Raw genomic sequence first — 14106 nt, forward strand, 5'->3', positions numbered from 1 at the left:
TTTTAAAATTAGATGAGCCAAAAAATATTACATTTTATTTAGAATGGAAAGTCAGGCCAAATTAAAAGGGCCTATTTATATAATGAATATGAATTTGGAGGGCAGAAATGATTAAATGTTATAGCATTAGACGTCTCACTAAAGGCGTCTGTCACACAAAGGTAGTACTTAAATCTGAACTGATTCTCTTGCAAATTAGTAAGAATGTCTCACCACATGCTCAAGAATGGTCTTTTTCCCTTTGTTCAGATTACAACCGCTTACTTTTGGTTATTTGAAAATGAAATAATCTCAAAATAACGTTATTTTTTAAACAAACCATAGAAAGTTGGCTGCAATTTTAATTTAATCCACCAGAAAAGACAGAACAAATAATACAACAAATGTTGTGGTTAAACTCAAATATACTAATCAGTAAAATGTTTAAAAAGGTATAATCTTTGAAAAGGAGTGGTGGAGTTCTTACACATGCAGCCAACACAAATACATGGAAATGTCTGCTCTACGCAAAATTACAAACAACTATTTGCAGCATTACTGCAAAAATGGAAGAGGGGGAAGGGGGAAAAGTAAGGAACTTGTCTGTCGGCTCTGCATTAAAGATCAAAATGTGTTACAAAAAATTGTGATAAATAAAAATGTATATCAGTTTAATTTAAGGACCAAAAAATTGACAGCTGTGCCATATAGATTGCAAAATAGTTGGGAAGAGATTTTCAGTGTACCGATTCCATGGCACATGGGTTATGAATTGACACACAAAATGATGCCGGATTCAAAACTTAGAATTTTTCAATTGAAATGATGCTACATTTTTGCAACCAATAGAATGTTATATATATATATGGGGATACAACCTTCCCAGCTCTGCAGATTTTGCTCGTTTTTGGTCACAGGTCCAGGAATGGCTGAAGAATTGCAACATTTACCTGGAGCTAATGCTGCAGACAGCAATATTGGATGATTTGAAAAGTCATAGTCAATCGATCAATAATATAATAACACTCTTAGCAAAAATATTTATCTTTAATTTACAATCTGTAGAAACTATGAGAATAGAAAGGTTCAGAACTTTTGTAAAGCATCACAGCACAGCAGAAAAATATATGGCTGTTACGGCTGTCATAGAGAGGGGACCAAAGCGCAGCGTGGTGAGTGTTCATGATTATTTATTAAACAATGAAACACTTAAACAAACCGAAAAGCGCACAGTTCTGTCAGGTATAGAAAAATACAAAACTACCAACAAAACACAGGTGGGAAAAGGCTGCCTAAGTATGGTTCTCAATCAGAGACAACGATAGACAGCTGCCTCTGATTGGAAACCATACCTGGCCAAAACATAGAAATAAAATACATAGAATGCCCACCCCATATCACACCCTGACCTAATAAACAGAGAAAAACGGGTCTCTCAGGTCAGGGCGTGACAATGGCAAATAGAAATTCAATATGGATGATGTTAAGAGATAGATTGGAGGGGTTGAATGGAGCTGAAGGGTGGGACTAATAACAACAAGATAACAAATGTAATAAAAACTGTATGTCTAAAATGGATATAGGTTCAGAACTTTAGTGAAATAGCAGTTAAAAATATGGCAAATAGACATCAGTAAAAGAGGAAGGCTAGGACTAAAAACAAACAAAATATAACTACTGTAAAATAGATTGTGTCCGTAAAATGTATATAGTATTTATAAGCTGGAAGTGGAAGCCTAAGTGTTGTTGTTCATTAGTTTACACCAATTAGGGGAAGGGTGGTATTGTTTGCGGGAAATAACGAAGGAAAATAAGGTGTGTGTGTGTGTGTGTGTGTGTGTGTGTGTGTGTGTGTGTGTGTGTGTGTGTGTGTGTGTGTGTGGGTGTGTATATATATATATATATATATATATATATATATATATAGTACCTGTCAAAAGTTTGGACACACCTACTCATTCCACTGTTTCTATATTTTTACTATTTTCTACATTGTAAAATAATAGTGAAGACATCAACGCTATTAAATAACACATATGGAATCGTGTAGTAACCAAACAAGTGTTAAACAAATCAAAATATATTTTAGATTTGAGATTCTTCAAAGTAGCCACCCTTTGCCTTGATGACAGCTTTGCACCCTTGGCATTCTCTCAACCAGCTTCATGAGGTAGTCACCTGGAATGCATTTCAATTAACAGGTGTTTCTTGTTAAAACTTAATTTGTGGAATTTCTTTCCTTCTTAATGCGTTTCAGCCAATCAGTTGTGTTGTGACAAGGTAGGGGTGGTAGACAGGTAGCCTAGTGGTTAGAGCGTTGGGCTAGTGTAACGGTTGTCGTACGTAGTAGACCAAGGCGCAGCAGGTTGAGTGCTCATCGTGACTTTTATTGAACACAAACAAAACAAAAACAAGAAAACGATCGAACGAACAGGATTGCAGGCTAAACACACAGCTATGCAAACAACAACTTCCCACAAAGGGACAGGTGAAACAGGGCTACCTAAGTATGACTCTCAATCAGCAACAACGATGTACAGCTGTTCCTGATTGAGAGCCATACCAGGCCAACACAAAGAAATACACAACATGGAAAACCATAGAAATACAAAACAAGAACATTACCGAAAACCCCGGAACACATAAATCAAACACCCCTCTTACATAAATACATATACCATAAACCCCGAACCACATAAAACAAATACTCCCTGCCACGTCCTGACCAAACTACAATAAACAATAACCCCTTATATTGGTCAGGACGTGACAGCTAGTAAGCGAAAAGTTGCTAGATCGAATCCCCGAGCTGACAAGGTAAAAATCTGTCGTTCTGCCCCTGAACAAGGCAGTTAACCCACTGTTCCTAGGCCGTCATTGTAAATAAGAATTTGTTCTTAACTGACTTGCCTAGTTAAAAAATACATTTAAAAAAGGACAGCTCAAAGCAAAGAGAAATGACAGTCAATGCGGGAAAAACATTGAAAGTTCTTGAAATTGCAGTCGCAAAAACCATCAAGCGCTATGATTAAACTGGCTCTCACGAAGACCACCACAGGAAAGGAAGACCCAGAGTTACCTGCAGAGGATAAGTTCATTAGAGTTACCAGCCTCAGAAATCGCAGCCCAAATAAATGCCACACAGAGTTCAAGTAACAGACACATCTCAACATCAACTGTTTAGAGGAGACTGCGTGAATCAGGCCTTCATGGTCGAATTGCTGCAAAGAAACCACTACTGAAGGATACCAATAATAAGAAGAGACTTGCTTGGGCCAAGAAACACAAGCAATGGACATTAGAACGGTGTAAATCTGTCCTTCGGTCTGATGAGTCCAAATTTGAGATTTTTGGTTCCAAACGTCTTGCCTTTGTGAGACAAGGTGAACAGAGTAGGTGAACAGAGCAGGTGAACAGATGATCTCCAAATGTGTGGTTCCCACCGTGAAGCATGGAGGAGGAGGTATGATGGTGCTTTGCTGGTGACACTGTCTGTAATTTATTTAGAATTCAAGGCACACTTAACCAGCATGGCTACCAAGCATTCTACAGCGATACGCCATCCCATCTACTTTGCTTTTAGTGGGACTATCATTTGTTTTTCAACAGGACAATGACCCAACACACCTCCAGGCTGTGTAAGGGCTATTTACCAAGAAGGAGAGTGATGAAGTGCTGCATCAGATGACCTGGCCTCCACAATCACCCAACCTCTACCCAATTGAGATGGTTTGGGATGAGTTGGACCGCAGAGTGAAGGAAAAGCAGCCAACAAGTGCTCAGCATATGTTGGAACTCCTTCAAGACTGTTGGAAAAGCATTCCAGGTGAAGCTGGTTGAGAGAATGCCAGAGTGCGCAAAGTTGTCATCAAGGCATAGGGTGGCTACTTTGAAGAATCTCAAATCTAAAATATATTTCGATTTGTTTAACACTTTTTGGGTTACTACATGATTCCATATGTGTTATTTCATAGTTTGGATATCTTCACTATTATTCTACAATGTAGAAAATAGTAAAATAAAGAAAAACTCTTGAATGAGTAGGTGTGTCCAAACCTTTGACAGGTACTATATATTTACCCCCAAAATATATGGGGGATTGGAAATGATGCAATATTGATGGAATCTACAATCTATCCGCAATACTAAAGCTGATCTACCCCACCCCCCCCCCCAAAAAAAGTACACAAGGGAAAATAAATTAACATGAATATGGGTTGTATTTACAATAGTATTTGTTCTTTACTGGTTGCCCTTTTCTTGAGGCAACAGGTCACAAATATTGCTGCTGTGATGGCACGCTGTTGAATTTCACACAATAGATATGGGAGTTCATCAAAATTGGGTTTGTTTTCGAATTCTTTGTGCATCTGTGTAATCTGAGGGAAATATGTGTCTCTACTGTAGTCATACATTTGGCAGGAGGTTAGGAAGTGCAGCTCAGTTTCCACCTCATTTTGTGGGCAGAGTGCACATAGTCTGTCTTCTCTTGTGAGAGCCAGGTCTGCCTATGGTGGCCTTTGTCAATAGCAAGGCTATGCTCACTGAGTATGTACATAGTCAAAGCTTTCCTTAAGTTTGGGTCAGTCACAGTGGTTCGGTATTTTGCCACTGTGTGCTCTCTGTTTAGGGCCAAATAACATTCTAGTTTGCTCTGTTTTTTTGTTAATTCTTTTCAATGTGTCAAGTAATTATATTTTTGTTTCTCATGATTTGGTTGGGTCTAATTGTGTTGCTACCCTGGGGCTCTGTGGGGTCTGTTTGTGTTTGTGAACAGAGCTCTAGAACCAGCTTGCTTAGGGGACTCTTCTCCAGGTTCATCTCTCTGTAGGTGATGGCTTTGTTATGGAAGGTTTGGGAATCGCTTCCTTTTAGGTGGTCGTAGAATTTAACGTCTCTTTTCTGGATTTTGATAATTAGCGGGTATCGGCCTAATTCTGCTCTGTATGCATTATTTGGTGTTTTACGTTGTACACTGAGGATGTTTTTTGTATAATTCTGCATGCAGAGTCTCAATTTGGTGTTTGTTCCATTTTATGAATGAATGGTTATTGAGCAGACCCCAGACCTCACAACCATAAAGGGCAATGGGTTCTATAACTGATTCAAGTATTTTTTGACAGATCGTGACTGATATGTGAAATTTTATGTTCCTCTTGCCTTGACTCTCAGCCCGTTCACAGCTTTGTAGAAGTTACCTGTGGTGCTGATGCTTAGGCCAAGGTATGTATAGTTTTTTTGTGCTTTAGGGCAATGGTGTCTAGATGGAATTTGTATTTGTGGTCCTGGCAACTGGACCTTTTTTGGAAAACATAAATGTATGTCAAATCGATACATTTGTGAGGTAAGAATAAGGAAAATGAAAATCTGACCCACTTGTATTCATAACTATATTGTTGATTGTAAATTACAACTCTATACTACGACATTACTAGCTAAAGCCCCTTCAGAAAGTTTTCATACCCCTTGATTTATTCCACATTTTGTGTTACAGCCTGAATTATGTATTAAATGTATTAAAAATGAAACACAGAAATATCACATTTACATAAGTACTAACACCCTTGTGTCGATACTTCGTAGGGTAAATCTGTAAGAGCTTTCCAAACCTGGATTGTGCAGCATTTTCCCATTATTCTTTTAAAAATTCTTCAAGCTCTGTCAAATTGGTTGTTGATCATTCCTAGACAACCATTCTCGGGTCTTGCCATACATTTGCAAGTAGATTTAAGTCAAAATTGTAACTCGGCCACTCAGGAACATTTACTGTCTTCTTGGTAAACAACTCCAGTGTAGATTTGGCCTTGTGTTTTAGGTTATTGTCCTGCTGAAAGGTCCATTCATCTCCCAGTGTCTGGTGGAAAGCAGACGGAACCAGGTTTTCCTCTAGGAATTTGCCTGTGCTTAGCTCCATTCCATTTATTTTTGTATCATGAAAAATTCCCAAGTTCTTAACAAGCATACCCATAACTTGATGCAGCCACCACTATACTTGAAAACATGAAGAGTGGTACTTAGTAATGTGTTTTATTGGATTTGCCCCAAACATAATACTTTGTATTCAGGACAAAAAGTAAATTGCTTTGACATGTTTTTTGCAGTATTACTTTGTGCCTTGTTGCAAACAGGATACATGTTTTGGAATATTTTTATTATGTACCAGCTTCCTTCTTTTCACTCTGTCAATTTCGTTAGTATTGTGGATGTTACATTTCCCAGTTCCTGTGTTGTGGTTTTGTATGTGTGTGTTTCAGGAAAATGGCTTCCTGGAATCCCCCAAGCAGCTGTTGGTTGAGTGAGAGAGCTGATGGGTAAATTCTGTGTTAGTTGTTGCTCAGAGTTTTGTTAAGTATTGTGTAGCCGCTGCTTTTGAGGTATGTGTGCGCCAATAGGATGCAGTGGTTTTGATTATTGAAATAGTTTTCGGCAATGGACCTACACAATCGATTATCACTCTTTCAAATGGTTCCCCCCACCACAGGAATCGGGCAGAGTGGTGCACGAGGAACTGTTTGATTCGCTTTCCCAGTGAGTTGACATACGTGACATGTTTTACAAAATTGGACCACGTCAGACTTCAAACCTGGCCAGAAAAAAAATGTTGAAGGACTCGGTTATAGGTCTTTGTGATCCCTAAATGTCCGGACCACGACTGGTCATGGGCAAGTGACAGCACCTGCTGTCGGAATGGTGTAGGAACAACCACTTGACTCCAGTCACTACATTTACATTTTAGTCATTTAGCAGACGCTCTTATCCAGAGTGACTTACAGTAGTGAATGCATACATTTCATACATTTTTTTCTTCTTCTCCGTACTGGTCCTCCTGTGGGAATACGAACCCACAACCCTGGCGTTGCAAACACCATGCTCTACCAACTGAGCCACACAGGACCACACATGGTGTCATGAGCTGCCCATTTACACATCAAAACTCCTACTTCCATAAAGTAGGCGGTTTCTCTAGTTTTAGCTTCCTCAGTGGGAATTACCGAAGAAAAACACTTGAAGACTGGTGCCTCCTTTTTAACATTCAGTCAGCTTCTCGGGGGTGACAGACAAAAGAATGTCATGTAATTGGGGTGCGATTCCGCTTTCCCCTGCCTTAGTTTTCACGGGGGTAAAAACCGTTGGCTTTGCAGAAGGAATTCTCGGTGCATTGTCTTCACATTCAACATTCCCAAACATGGAACTAGACAAATCCACCACATCTCATACCTTGCGAGATTGTGCCCTTGTTAACACACAAGCAGGAAAAACATGGGGAAATGCTTGAACCAATATCTCAGCTGTAGTTATGATTTCTGGGTTGTCTACTACCTCTAACACAGGAGTGACGTTACCACCAGCAAAGTCATTCCCTAGTAGCAATGTGACTCCTTTTACTGGTAGTGTAGACACTACACCATCACGGAAACATCCTGATACCAAGTCTGACACTAAGTGGACCCAGTGTAATGGTACAGGTGCGGTTTTTGTCTCTATCCCCTGTAATATGACATGTGAGCCGCAATACGTTTCAGGAGACCAGGGTAGAGCATCAGTAACCATTGCTGACTGTGCCGCCCTGTTGTCTCGTAAGATTTGAATGGGCTTTTGATCCGCTTGTTCTCCAGTTAAGGAAACACAACCGGTAGAGATAAAACGGAGCATAGACAGGATCCGGTTCCCCAAATGTTGAATCAATAACTTGGTCCAACGGACGAGCCAAAGACTTGACTAAACCCACACTTTTCATTTTTGGGGAAGGTGACAGGGACTGTTTCGGTTTATTTTTCAGGCTTAGGGTTGTTAGAGGAAAAGCGACCTAAACGAGGCACTGATGATGTAATCAGTCGGCCTTCAAAACGAGGCGTACCAAAGACAGTCTTGTGTGTCAAAGCGTACTCATCTGCCAACACTGCTGCCTGGACCAATGTCGCCACTTTCTGTTCATTTAAATGAACTACAATTCTATCAGGGAGGTTGCTTTTAAAATCCTCCAACAGCATCAACTCCCAAATCAGGTGTTAGCTTTGCTGGCTGAACACCAGCGATTAAACAGAGACTCTTTGTCCCTTGCAAACTAAAACGTACGGTGAGAGTTTTTTTTGTGGTTCCTGAAGCGCTGCCATAAGCTTCAGGCACCAACTCATAAGCCCGCAACACGGTAGTTTTAACTATGTCATACTGTAAACTGTCTTCCAGGGAGAGAGCAGCTACTACTTCCTGGGCTTTCCCAGACAATTTACATTGTAACAGGAGCGGCCAAACCTCGAGTGGCCAACGCAGCGCTGCGGCCACACGCTCAAACGCAGAGAAATAGGAATCAACTTCCGACTCCCGGAATGGAGGGACTAAAGCTATATTTTTACTCACATCGAAGTGGGCTTGATGATGAGCAGGGTGTGGAGTCACACTGGCGCAAGCGTCTAGCTCGAGTTGTCGGATCCTCACCTTGTCGATTTCCATTCGCCTAATTTCTAGATCAAACTTAATTTGTCTCTTTATCATTTTGCTCCATTTCTAACTGGGCCAGCCTCACCTTCAGCCTAGCGGTCCCATCTGAATGGCCAGAAGCAGAAGATAAAGGGTCAAATCGGAGCAATGTGAAGGGGGTACAAGCAACCCCTTCCTCCGCCCTGTCCTCCGACTTGGCTTCGGAAGTTCTACCCGTCTCCTCCCCTGAAGCCTCCCTCTCATCCTCTTTCAACGAGAGAATTCATTCTCACTAAACCCTCCCTGACTTGCACCAAAAGCTCAGCCTTTAGGGCTTTCTCAGGGACGAAGAGTCCATAATGGTCAGCTATAGCAAAAAGGTCTACTTTCCGCAACCGCACTAACCGATCAACAGAGGGCGCTTCCATAAACTTGGAGATGGCTGAGGCAGCCATTTTGTACTCTGCAGCCTACTGAACACACAAACTAAACAAGTCATCCAAACTCACAACCTACCATCACACCAGACCCTTTTCCCCAAAATTACCATGTGACGGAATAAATTCCCAGTAAACGGTAAATTCTCTGTCTTTTGTCATCCTTACTCGCACCTACAGTCCCATACCTCTTTCACTCCACGGGGAGTTGAGTTGTAGCAGGGTGTTACGTTCCCTCTTCCAAGAGGCGTACGTAACAGTGGAGATGCTACAATGTTGTTGATCCACCTACTCAGCCAGTTACGTGCCTGCAGCCGTTCGGCCCCTGGCTCTCTCAACTGCGACCCTGTCCCAGTTGAGTGAACCGACTGCCTTTCTGTTCCAGTTTTCACTGCCGGCCGCTCTGGCCTCCCGGCTAACTAACCTGCACTATCGTCACAGCCTCTCGCAGCTCTCCCCCTCTCAGGTCCCGCTGCCCCCGCAGCCGTTCGGCCCCTGGCTCTCTCAGCTGTGACCCTGTCCCAGTCGAGTGAACCGACTGCCTTTCTATTCCAGTTTTCACTGCTGGCAGCTCTGGTTTTAAATGTACTTAAGTATCAAAAGTCAATTTAATTGCTAAAATATACTTAAGTATCGAAAGTATAAATAATTTAAAGTTCCTTATATTAGGAAACCAGACGGCACCATTTTCTTGTTATTTTATTTACGGATAGCCAGGGGCACACTCCAACACTCAAATCTTTACAAACTAAGCATTTGTGTTTAGTGAGTCCGCCAGATCAGAGGCAGTACAGAAGACCAGGGATTTTCTCTTCATAAGTGAGTGAATTTGTCAATTTTCCTGTCCTGCTAAGCATTCAAAATGTAATGAGCACTATTGGGTGACAAGGAAAATGTATGGAGTAAACGTACATTATTTTCTTTAGGGATGTAGTGAAGTCAAAATTACCAGAAATATGAATGGTAAAGTACAGATACTACTTAAGTAGTACTTAAACTCTTAAATGTTATGGCAAAATGTAGATTTCTGCCTAAATAGACATACCCGAAAGTAACTGCTATTCATGTGCAATTACATGATTCTGACATGCAAAAACGTGGTATGTTTGGAAAGAAGACATCTGGGAGATAGTTACAAAGTTCAGAATACACAAAATCAAGCACAGACATTAACAGTTTTTTTTATTTGGAAAGTCATCTTTCATTGGCTTCCACAACATGTGAACAATGTCAGAAAAAAATATGCGATTGATAGACCTAAGAACTAGAAATGTTTTAGTAAGTGTGGTCAAGTATTTGTGGTTAGTAAGTGTGGTCCAAGTATTTTTTTTCAGTAAATAAACACAATTTCTACCATATCAATCTCACTCAAACATTGTGGTGGTGTCAGGGGAAATTTGGGGGTTATCCCCCCAAAAATTGGTGCCTGACAGTGCCTGAACGTTTAGCCTTGGCATATTCAATGTATTGGTCCCACATACAAATAAACAGTTTATAAAAGCAACAGATATACACTACCATTCAAAAGTTTGGGGTCACTTAGAAATGTCCTTGTTTTTGAAAGAAAAGCACTTTTGTTGTCCATTTAAATTAACAAACTGATCAGAAATAGTGTAGACATTTTTAATGTTGTAATTGACTATTGTAGCTGGAAACGGCTGATGTTTTATGGAATATCTACATAGGCATACAGTGGCCCATTATCAGCAACCATCACTCCTGTGTTCCAATGGCATATTGTGTTAGCTAATCCAAGTTTATAATTTTAAAAGGCTAATTGATCATTAGAAAAGCCTTTTGCAATTGTTAGCATTGTTCTGATTAAAGAAACAATAAAACTGGCCTTTAGACTAGTTGAGTATCTGGAGCATCAGCATTTGTGGGTTTGTTTACAGGCTCAAAATGGCCAGAAACAAATAACTTTCTTCTGAAACTCGTCAGTCTATTCTTGTTCTGAGAAATGAAGGCTATTCCATATGAGAAATTGCAAAGAAACTGAAGATCTCGTACAACACTGTGTACTACTCCCTTCACAGAACAGCGCAAACTGGCTCTAACCAGAATAGAAAGAGTGGGAGGCCCCGCTGCACAACTAAGCAAGAGAACAAGTACATTAGTGTCTAGTTTAAGAAACAGACGCCTCACAAGTCCTGAACTGGCAGCTTCATTAAATAGTACTCGCAAAACACCAGTCTCAACGTCAACAGTGAAGAGGCGACTCCGGGACGCTGGCTTTCTAGAGTTCATCTGTCCAGTGTTTTTTTCCCCCATCTTTTCTTTTTATTTTATACTAGTCCCATGCATTTCATAGACCTCTTGAATAAGAAAATAGGGGCTTGTGGCACCATTCGTCCTAACAGAATCGGTTTCCCCAAGACCAAGGTAAACAACATGACAAAGACAGCGGATCAGGACTAACAAGCTGCTTTTTTTCAATTCAATAACGACCATGTCTCAAGGAGAGTGAATAATGCATGGGTGAGGAAGAATATGAGGAAGAATACCCCCGTTTCTGTGATGATGAGGAGTCACAAAAAGCAGAAATAGATACAATTAATCACTAATCTTTGATGATCTTCATCAGATGGCACTCATAGGACTTCATGTTACACAATACATGTATGTTTTGTTCGATAAAGTTCATATTTATATCCAAATCTCAGTTTACAATGGCGCGTTATGTTCAGTAATGTTTTGCCTACAAAACATCTGATGATTTTGCAGAGAGCCACATCAATTTACAGAAATACTCATAAACTTTGATGCAAGATAGAAGTGTTATGCATAGGTTTATAGATAAACTTCTCCTTAATGCAACCACTGTGTCAGATTTCAAAAAAGCTTTATGGTGAAAGCACACCATGTCATGATCTGAGTACACCGCTCAGCCACCAAAACAAGCCATACAGATACACACCATGTTGTGGAGTCAACAAATGTCAGAAATAGTGTTATAAATATTAACTTACCTTTGATGATCTTCATCGGAATGCACTCCCCGGAATCCCAGTTCCACAATAAATGTTCGTTTTGTTTGTGCGTTTAGTCCAGTAATACAAATGCACAATGTGCGCTCACAAAGTCCAGATGAAAAGTCAAAAAAGTTCCATTATAGTTCATAGAAACATGTCAAATGATGTATATAATCAATCTTTAGGATGTTTTTATCATAGATCTTCAATAATATTCCAACCGGACAATTCCTTTGTCATTAGAAAGGAAAAGGAACGGAGCTTGTGCTCACGGCCGTGCGCGATCAACAATTCAAGGCTTTCAACCAGACCACTGGTTCAAACAGCTCTTATTCGCTTCCCTTTCACAGTAGAAGCCTGAAACAATGTTCTAAAGATTGTTGACATCTAGTGGAAGCCTTAGGAAGTGCAATCTGACCCCATTTACACTGTATATTGGATAGGGAATCACTTGAAAAACTACAAACCTCAGATTTCCCACTTCCTGGTTGGATTTTTCTCAGGATTTTGCCTGCCATATGAGTTCTGTTATACTCACAGACATTATTTTAACAGTTTTGGAAACTTTAGAGTGTTTTCTATCCAAATCTACTAATTACATGCATATTCTAGCTTCTGGGCCTGAGTAGCAGGCAGTTTACTCTGGGCACCTTATTCATCCAAGCTACTCAATACTGCCCCCCGTTCCCAAAGAAGTTAAACCTCTCTTTCGTATTGTCTGAGATCCCCAAAGATTGGAAAGCTGACGCGGTCATCCCTCTCTTCAAAGGGGGCAACACTATAGACTCAAACTGTTATAGAGCTATATCCATCCTGCCCTGCCTTTATAAAATCTTCGAAAGCCAAGTTAACAAACAGATCACCAACCACTTCGAATCCCACCGTACCTTCACCACTATGCAATCTGGTTTCCTACCTGGTCATGGGTGCACCTCAGCCATGCTCAAGGTCCTAAACGATATCATAACCGCCATCAATAAAAGATAGTACTGTGCAGCCGTATTCATCGACCTGGCCAAGGCTTTCGACTCACCGCATTCCTATCGGCAGACTCAACAGCCTTGGTTTCTCAAATGACTGCCTCGCCTGGTTCACCAACAACTTCTCAGATAGAGTTCAGGGTGTCAAATCGGAGGGCCTGTTGTCAGGACCTCTGGCAGTCTCTATGGGGGTGCCACAGGGTTCAATTCTCGGGCCGACTCTTTTCTCTGTATAGATCAAAGATGTTGCTCTTGCTGCTGGTGATTCTCTGATCCACCTCTACGCAGACGTCACCATTCTGTATACATCTGGCCCTTCTTTGGACAGTGTTAACGATCCTCCAAATGAGCTTCAATGCCACACAACACTCCTTGCAGTGTTGTCAATTAAAGGTTCTTTGCTATAAATTCAGCTTTTACAACTATGACAACACACAGTATCACTGTGGCCCAATTAAGACACCATAGTGCCCTCAAAGCTCATCACTAAGCTAAGGACCCGGGGACTAAACACCTCCCTCTGCAACAGGATCCTGGACTTCCTGACGGGCCGCCCCCAGGTGGTAAGGGTAGGTAACAACACATCTGCCACGCTGATCCTCAACACTTCTTAAAGCATTGTTGGTTAAGGGCTTGTAAGTATTTCACTGTAAGGTCGACACCTGTTGTATTCGGCGCATGTGACAAATACGATTATAATAGGGCTAGGATTTAGGGCTATAGGCTAACTATGAGCACCCGGGCAAACTAACAGCAGTTGATTCATTCACGGAACGGTGGCCAATGTTCATTCGTTCGTCTCTTTCCGAGCAGGGTTCATTCGTTCGGCTCTACCCGTGCAGGGTTCAGCTCTTCCAACCGTGCAGGGTTCAGCTCTTCCTACCGAGCAGGGGTCGTTAGTTGATGGCTGGTTTGGTCATCAATGGCAGGTTCAGTTGTCAGTGGCTACGTGCTGGGCCTCTTGTAGCTGGGTCAGGCGTGTCCCCTGTATCTGTAAATATACAATTAGAGCATGTACTGGCCAACAGTTGGAGTCACAATCACATGCTGGAAATAAGCAATTTCCTTTTGATCACATTGTATGAGTTGTCTTTTTCCCACAGCAGGTGATTAGTGGAGAGGAGCAGCAAGGAGGTAGATGTCAGTCACTCGAGAGGTCCCCGGTCCAAATGGTGCACTGAAGAAAGGTTCCAGTTCCCTTTGACTCTAGTTTTGGGGTGTGTTTAGCAATTAGTTTGGGGAGGGAAGAGGTGATAGGGAATTGGCAACAGCTGTCTCAATGTCACTTTAGTCCATGCCAATCTTTGGAATCACATCACA

This window comes from Salmo salar, chromosome 04, assembly GCF_965601325.2.
Source record: "Salmo salar chromosome 04, fSalSal1, whole genome shotgun sequence".
NCBI lineage: Eukaryota > Metazoa > Chordata > Actinopteri > Salmoniformes > Salmonidae > Salmo > Salmo salar.